A 9,052-nucleotide genomic window follows, 5' to 3' on the forward strand; every position below is an offset into this window, starting at 1 on the left:
TAAGGTTTTTAAGCTTAGATATGCAATAACGTCAGAAATGGATATTGACGTTACAAAATCAGCCCCAGTTCTGTGAGCGACGTCTTAAAAATAAGAGAGACTTTTCACTGTTTTCTGTATTTTTTAGGGGTAATACAACAGAACCAGTAGCCGTTCTTAATGAATATTCCCGTAAGTTTCTCGCTGGACGCCCTTTGGACGTCTAGCGGGAAGACGAAACCATAGAGGGTGATACGTCACCCATCTATGTATCAAGGGAGTCCTGTCTTGAGGACTGTATTGATGAATTAGGACATCAACGAAACTTGAGGCACCCCCTAGAAGTCACCTTTCTTGGTGAACTAGCCCAAGATCTTGGAGGGCCCAGGCGGGAATTCTTCGAGAATGTCAATCGTGAAATTAAAGAAAGTCTGTTCACAACTGAGGATGGTGAAATTCTTTTGGTTAGGAACGTGGAGTACCTGTCCAGAAAGCTTTATTTCTATTCTGGATTGCTCATTGGTAATTATATCTGTTATCATAGCCACCAGACGCTAACTTCGTAAAAAGTCAATTATGAATGCTGTTAAATGTCAAATTGCATGACATGTAATTTGTGAAAACCAAACCAAATGTTTTTTTGGGGGGCTGTTTTATTAAATTCATTATCAGCTTACCTGACTAGAAAGCTTAAGTGAAATTTTATGATAATCCTTTAGCCGCCCTCCGTCCGTCTGTAAACTTCACATTTTCTAATACTTCTCCAGATCCGTTGGGACCATTTTAACCAACGTTCATTCAAAGCACCCTTGAGTAAAGGCTAGGGGGTTCTAAATTATTTATTAAACTTTATCATTTACTTACGTTAAAAGCATCCTGAAGTTGTGGCGAGTCTTAATTGCTTAAATCGTGCCCCCCCCCCTTTTTTTAGGGGTAGGATGGGGCTATAATAGGAGATCCCCGTTTTACATTGACTTTTAATTGTACATGTAGGGAAAAATCAATGGATCAGAAAAATGAAACTGACGAGAAAGTATCTTGTCATGATTTAGATTTTGAATTGTTCAACTCTTGGCCCCTTGGACGTAGGTAATGGCCACAACAGGGGTCAAAGCTTTGCATAGGAATATTTTATTAATATATTAATGTTATTAAGGAAAAAGTTTTTAAAAGCTGAAAAGTTTAAACTTATTTGAAAGCTTTCTAATGTTATAAAGTTGATTTTAAATTGTTCAAATCAGGGTCCTAGTGATATGATGGAGCCACAATAGGAACTATATAAGAAAACATTTTAAAAAATTTCTCATCTGGATAAAATTTTGCAGAATGCATGTATCCGGGAGAAGAATTTTTCTTCATCATAATTGCAAGGTCATGTTAGTGATGTGAATATTAAAGAATCGACATATTATGTGAAATAAGATACCCCTTAGAATTAAGGTGTCCCATTCTGTGGGGTCAGTATTTTTTATGGGAATATTAAATCTCTTGTCCGAAGAGCAAAGTTCAAAGTTTACTCAGGTGAGCGTTGTGACCGATGAAACTCTAGTTTGAAGGAACCAATGGCATACTGAATTTTACAAAATATTATTATTTACAGGACTTCGTGTTCTGGAGGGAGGTCCCTGTCCTGAATATCTTGACGAGGCACTGAATAACTCAGAAAACTCTGAGTACTGGGATCAATTTCGTCGGGGTCTAAACAGAGTGGGTCTTTTAACTGCAAGTTTTATAAGTGAGCTTTATTGAGATTCATATGCAAGTTCATGTAGATGCATGGAATAGCTAAATACCTTTAATTGCATTAAGTTTGATTTCTGTGGAATGTATATATTTCATCTTTTTTCTTTTTAAATCTATATGAATGAGTTACTTCTCCCTGAGCAAAAATTTAACAATCCCCTTTTCTTTATTCGTAAAGTAAATAGGTATGTTGCATGTAGGTGTACGTCAAACATGTCAAATAAAATCATTAATCAGCGGTCTGCATGGCCATAGAGTTGTTATCACTCACTAATTGAATATACCGAGATTGCCAGTTAGGGTTAGGAATGCGGGTCATAAATAGTATTTTAATTACATAGCTCCAACCGCTCGGCACACGGTGAAATATATTTGTTGACATTAAGGAAAGACAATATAATTGTTTCAGTCACCTTGGAAAAACAACTGAAGTTTTATGTTATATAAAGTTAAACGAAAAGTGAATAATATTTTAAATTTACACTAATGTGCCATAAAGTGATGAAAAGTTGAACAATTTTATGAGAAGTGTAGAAAAAAGTTGAATTTTATTTGTTAGAAATTTGATATCTTTCATATCTGATTTAAACCGAAATACGTAGAAAAGTGTATTTTGTATCAATCCAAGTATCCGTTTTTTTGTTTGTTTCATCTGTCTTTAAAAGGTCATTCCCCTGGACGTACGCGCTACGCTCCACCATATATAACTCTCTCTCTCTCTGCAGGTAGGAGGGTTTATATTGTTGGGGTGTTTAGAGTTAATACTAAGTAGTCGGGAAAACATTATAAAATGAATGCACGTCCTTAAGATTAAGTTTTTCAAATGCGTGGAACCAAAATAAAACAGTTTTAACATATTGTTATGAATTTCTTTCTCTTTTTCAGCTGCTGAACAAAAAACCATCACTAAAGTTCATCTTTAGACCGTCACCGTCAAAAACGGTGACAGTCAAAAAGATTCTTAATATCTTTACGTGCAAATTTTCCGTTGTGGGTTCCAATCTCCGCAGGGAGGAGGAGAGAACCTACAAAAAATTCGTAAAATATTGTCGAGAGGTTTTTGGTAAGTAATATGCATACTTATTACATATATACTTATCATAAATGCAACTTTTTTGCATATGTATTTTATTTTACGCGTATAGATTGTACTTTGGGTGAATGGTTTTCATTGGTTGAAAAATAAATGTCAGCTAAGTCTTGCATTCAGAAATAGAACAGTGCTCTATTCCCAAGTCAAACTTGTAAGGCTCGTAAAAAACGTGTATTAAGGGTGTACACACGGTAAGGCTAGAACTTAAGTTCCATGACTTATAAGGCATGCCTTACCATGTGTTCCGGCCCTTAGCCCACTTACAGTTCTCTCTTACTAGAAAGGAAGTGGATCGTAATTTTTGTCCGTGGTCTGCAATGGTGCATCTCACGTACTCGGCAGCGATGAGCTAACCATATCTTTTAAAAATAAAGTCTCTTCCAATTTATAAATGTGATATTACATGCTGAATAGATTTTAATGGTACCTTGACGCTTGTCGCTACAACGTAAGTTTTATGGTGTATTTTCTTTTTATTTACAGCAGGTAGAAGACCCCCAATAAATCTTGGGAATATATTGGCCTTCTGCACAGGGAGTTCGGCGGAACCTGTGCTTGGTTTCACAGTCAAGCCTTCACTGGAATTTGTTCCGGCGGAACAAACCTTTGCGAGTGCTTCTACGTGTATAAATAAACTAAACCTCCCTTTGGTCGGGGAAAAGGAGGAGGAAGCTTACTTCGGCAATTTGGACATGTCCTTTGCCAACACCTATTTTGGGTTGGAGTGAATAAATAGTACATATTATGTTCCCTGTTCCCTGGGGGCCTGGGTGGGGCAAAATCAATGGAATTTTTATCCTGCCTTAACGAAGTTTCGCCCCTTTCTTATTCACCTAGAATAAATACTCACTTTATTTCATTTGTAGGCAACTTGAAAATTTGGCAAAAAAGTACTTTCAAAAGTTTTTGTTAGTCTGTTAATCTTGTAAATATTAGATTTAAAAAGTTGAAACAAACAAATCTTATAAATATGTACATAAAATGTTATTCAAAGACCAGAGAGGCCAATGTTGGGTTTGCTATGTGAATACTGTATTAAGTCAAAGAAGACCAATAGTTTGGTGGAAGTGATACAGTGTAGATAGCACTGACGATAATAACAGGAAATAAAGTTCCCGAGTTGTTACTGATTACCAGAAACTGTTTTGTTCATCCCCGATCATCCTTTTCCTTTTGAGTTTCAGTTTATTTTGTATCATTATATAATTATTTAACACCCCCATGGATCCTTTCAGGTTTTCTTATACTGAGGTGACCGTTAAAGCCCTTGGGCCTCTTGTTTTTTTTACCTGAAAAGGGGTGTATATTTTGGCCTTCAGTTTAGTGCTTATTGTTTTTAAAGCGAGTCCTACAAAGGAATCCTGCATTTTATGTAAATTGCAAACTTCATATTAGTAGTTTAGGTATAGTATAGTATTTGTAAACACGTTGAACTGTATTGTGGATTAATGCGGTTGTTTTGCAATAGAATTTATTAAACATCACCCTTTTGTTTGAGCAAAGGGTTTTTACATGAAAAAAGTTGTCTTTTTAATTACTTAAAGGTTCTCACTCCTGTTCGACTACTGGCATAAGAACTTAGAAAATTTATAAAGTTACATATTCATTTTCATAATAAGAAATATCATAACTCTTCTGGGTATCATACCGGGTACCTTCGGCGATTAATTATATGTATATTTAGAGTGTAGCTATGTACAGATGTACTTTTAAAGATGCTTTGGGGAGCATTGTATAAATATGAAAGCAACTATTGTGCGGGCAAATTATTATTTTTATCTTTTTGTATACACTCAAACTACATCATTTACTTGACATTATATTAGTATTTGAATTAGTATTTAAATATATATATTTTTAAAACTGGCTTTTTATTACTGGCTTGTGATATTTTAAGCAAAATATCCAAACTAGATTCCCATGTACACATTCCAGTCACGAGCTTTCTTACATTTTTAGTTTTTCAATGCACTCTTGTCATTGCCTCGATGGCTTCTCTTAACTGAAAATAATGTTCAAGGCATTCTTCCCACGACTCAGGCTGCGTCGATGTCGCAGTGTTTAAAATATGTCTTGCTTCGTTGTCAAAGTCTGGAGATCCAGATATAGAATCATCTGCACACTGGGTAAATGCCCAATGCAAATCATCTTCATTTATCCCTTTTAAACAATTTCTTCCACCTGCAAGACAATCATTTTTTTTTCATATTTGAAAAGACAATAATAAATGCTTACAATTTGTCAAGGAAGCCAAAAGGGAACCAAATACATTAAAAGCATTTTAATTCAGCAATTACTCTTCTTGAAAATCATGATAAAAAAAATAAATTTCAAGATAAAAAAGAAATTAAATTTATTTATACCTTTTTCCAGTCAATCTAGAAACTTTTCTTTGGCTTTCTGTTAGAAACACATGCATATAGTCCACATATTGCAGTCCTTATTAAAGGACAGCAACTTTTTTTTTTACTACGACTACTTCGAAATTCGTACCCTACAATTCATAAATACCACACCTGTAACTTCCTGTGCGCTGTACAAAATGATAGGTTTTCCGTTAGGAACTTCAGCTTGGCGAGAGCGAGAAATATGATGATGGTTCCAGGTATCTTTAACTTCGTCAAGTTCTCTTTGTATGAGTGACGAAAAACAGAACCTTATGCACCGACTATTAATTGAAAAGAGAAATGAAATTAAAATACCGTATAATCCCTATTTACCGCCCCTGCCCTTATACGTGCCCCAAGGTCTTTTTCAATTGTCAGGATATAAAGGCCCCCTGAACAGTGATTAAAATCATCTCGTATCGATGACGCTATAATTTGACGGAAGTGAAAATGAAACTTTGTTATTAGGTAACTCATACGTAAAAATTTTCCTGAAAGTGAAAGATTTTTAGAACGACCAAATTATTATGTATTTCTGAAAGTGAAAGTTACCTACAAAATTTGTTTTCCTTGTATGTGAGGATCACGTGACCTGGTGTATACATTGTGTCTACTCTCTAAGTTCTCGGTGGAAAAAAAAATGAATCATTTAGTATAGGAAAGTAAGACTATCTTTAAGTGGTTCTGTTATTTTTTTATCAAAAGATTTCTTTCAAGTTAAAATATGACATTAAATATTATATCGAGAATATACCAAAATAATCACCCCCTTTTCACAATTTTCTAAGCGCCCGGGCCGGATAATAGGGATTAAACGGTACATTAAATTCTAATCATCAAAGTGCAGGACCCAACTCTAAGAAATTGCGGCAAAGAAGAATTAGGAATATGATGTGCATAATTTATGATGTAATCAGGATTTTGTCTTCATGTACATATTTTCGTCAAAGACAGAAAGTGTATATACACTCACAGTACATATATGTCACCAGCAACGATAAGTATGAACGGACAAAAAAAATGTACAAAGAGGGTTTATGCATATTGACTTCAACGATAAAATATACAAGGAGACAATATGTACCATCAAGGAGTCATGAACTAAATGTTTTTTTAATTGCTTCTATCCTGATCAACATTTTTGCTTGATTGTTACTAAGAGAATCATTGACAAAATTTACATTAAATTTCACCTCATTTAAGAAATAACATTCTTTTAAAAAGGTCTATTTCATCGAAAGGATATTGATGTTAACAAAAAAGTTATTATTATACTTACATGTCATTTTCGTTTCGAATTTCAAATGAATTGAATGAAGCAAGATCTCGAAAAAAATCCATCCACCGACTTGTAAATCTTCTGCGCAACATACTCCACCATGCTTCTATTCTCTTAAAAACATCAATAAAAACCGGTTATGAAAATAGGAAAAACCTACAGTAAATGTATACTTGTGTAACTGACGGTCACTGATATAAAATGGAAAACATGATGTGTGAAAAATTATGCGATAGGATTTATGTGTGACGAAAATTTTACCTATATTTCCTTATATCACACTTAAGATTTTTTTTATAGATATCGTTTTTTACCTGATTAAATGCTGATCGAACAATTTTAAAACCATCTTCAGAGTTAACAAAAAGAGACTGTAGACTGCCAACTAAGACATTTTCTGTTCCAGGATCCGATTGAAGTAAGGAGGGACAGCCTTGAAGTTTTAAAAATATGCTGATTCAATGAATCAAATCTCTCAGACAACGTAACTTCAAAAAAGAAATTACAAGTTGATATGAGCCGGACAAGAATTAACCAGGAGTTGTGTTTGATATGCCGACAATTCTTAGATGCCGGCAATTTTCATATTTAATATTTTCACATTTAATATTTAATATAAATGTCAGAGGAAACTTTTTGCCGGCATCTGAGAATTGCCGGCAAATCAAACACCACTCGTGGTTACTTTTTGCCGGCATCTAAGAATTGCCGGCAAATTAAACTCCACTCGTGGTTACTTTTTGCCGGCAACTGAGAATTGCCGTCAAATCAAACAAAACTGGTGGTTACTTTTCGCCGGCATCTGGGAATTGCCGTCAAATCAAACAAAACTGGTGGTTACTTTTTGCCGGCATCTAAGAATTGCCGGCAAATCAAACACCACTCGTGGTTACTTTTTGCCGGTATCTGAGCAAACAAAACTCGTGGTTATTTTTTGCCGTCAAATCACACACAACTCGTGTCCGGCCCATAGTTGATCTTTCAATTGAAATTTCAACTTACCACCACATTCCTCCACACATTTCAAATAGTATCTTGCGATCACAGTGGGGTCATTGTTAGATGGTCCAACAGACAACCACATGATTTTTCTGGAGTACCTATAGAGGTACGTATGGAATTATTTTATAATAATAATAATAATAATGCATAATACTATATACTTGCCCATCAATGCAGCCATGAATGGACAGACCATACGGCTTCAATTTGTCATAGCTGCAATAAATACGCATTAAATTTTGAAATTAATATTCTTTTTGGTTTGGGATGCCTTAATTGTACATTTAAATATCAATATTTGTATTGATATACAAATAAAAACTGAACCAATATAAAATTATATCAGTAACCTTTTAAAACTTCAAAATTTACAACATTTATCCAAAAAATTATATCTCAATACAAAAAAGAGTAAGATCGGTGCAAGAATGCGCACAATATCTTAACATCTCACCCGTCAACATGCCAAGTATCATTCGGACCTCTAGATTTATAAACTCTACGGATAATCCTACGTCTTCGTCTGAACTCGCACCCAAGGGGATCTATTTCTTTCATTAAATGCATGACGGAGTCTCTTAAATATAGCAAAATAAAAATGAGTATTATAAATACATTACACATTTTTTGACTGGGTTTGAGAGCAACTTGCGTTTTGTAGGACCCAAGAACCAAACTGTTTAAAAGTTTGGCTCGAGGGGTCGACAAAAAGCATTTTGCCCGAAACACAGTCAATACATATTTGGTTATAACTTTTATTTATTTATTTTAACATACATATATTTCCATTTCTATTTTTTCTCTCTGTGATAACTCTTTGAAAGTTAGTTGAGTTTGATTTCTTGATCATTCTACCGACATGTAAATTTCGCCAAGCCAAAGGTCAGAAGCTAAGAAGGCCTAATATGCATGTAATTCTCGTGCGGCTGTCTTTGTGTCTGAGCTAAGGAGGCCTAATATGCATGTAATTCTCGTGCGGCTGTCTTTGTGTCTGACGTTAAGGAGGTCTAGTACGCATGTAGATCTAGTGTGTCTGTCTTTATGTCTGACATCAGTGGGCGAGGACCTCTTGGAAAACATTTTTTAAGTTTAAATGTACTATTTTATTTCACAGTAAAATGGAAATATAAGGAATCACTGTCTAGTTTGTTGGGTATGCCAGGGACATCATTGATAGTTAGAAACGTGGGATAATTTATGCATAATGGGCTTCCTTAAGTCTCTTGCATTGTTTTTTATGATGTAAATTTCCTTTACCCACATTGCGGTTAAACTCGGTCAAATAAGATCCAACTGCAGGAACCCGCCCACAGCGTGACAAACGAGTACAATATATCATCGACAGGTTCATTATCTCACTCTGCGGTCTAACATCGATTTAAGTTGGACCGCTAAGTAAAACATTTGAAATGTTGAATTTAAAAAAAAAAATAGATTTACGTAGAGGAAACAATTTTAAAGGTATAACAAACCTCTTTGTGTACGGAGTACATGTGCTTCTTTACATAGATAAATCAAGTTTGATAAATTTGCCAATTACCTCTTGGGAGTTTTGGTGAGAGAGAGAGA

Source organism: Saccostrea echinata, unplaced genomic scaffold (assembly GCF_033153115.1).
Source record: "Saccostrea echinata isolate AGI-Se365-2 ecotype Australia unplaced genomic scaffold, CSIRO_AGI_Sech_v1 ptg000061l, whole genome shotgun sequence".
Classification (NCBI taxonomy): domain Eukaryota; kingdom Metazoa; phylum Mollusca; class Bivalvia; order Ostreida; family Ostreidae; genus Saccostrea; species Saccostrea echinata.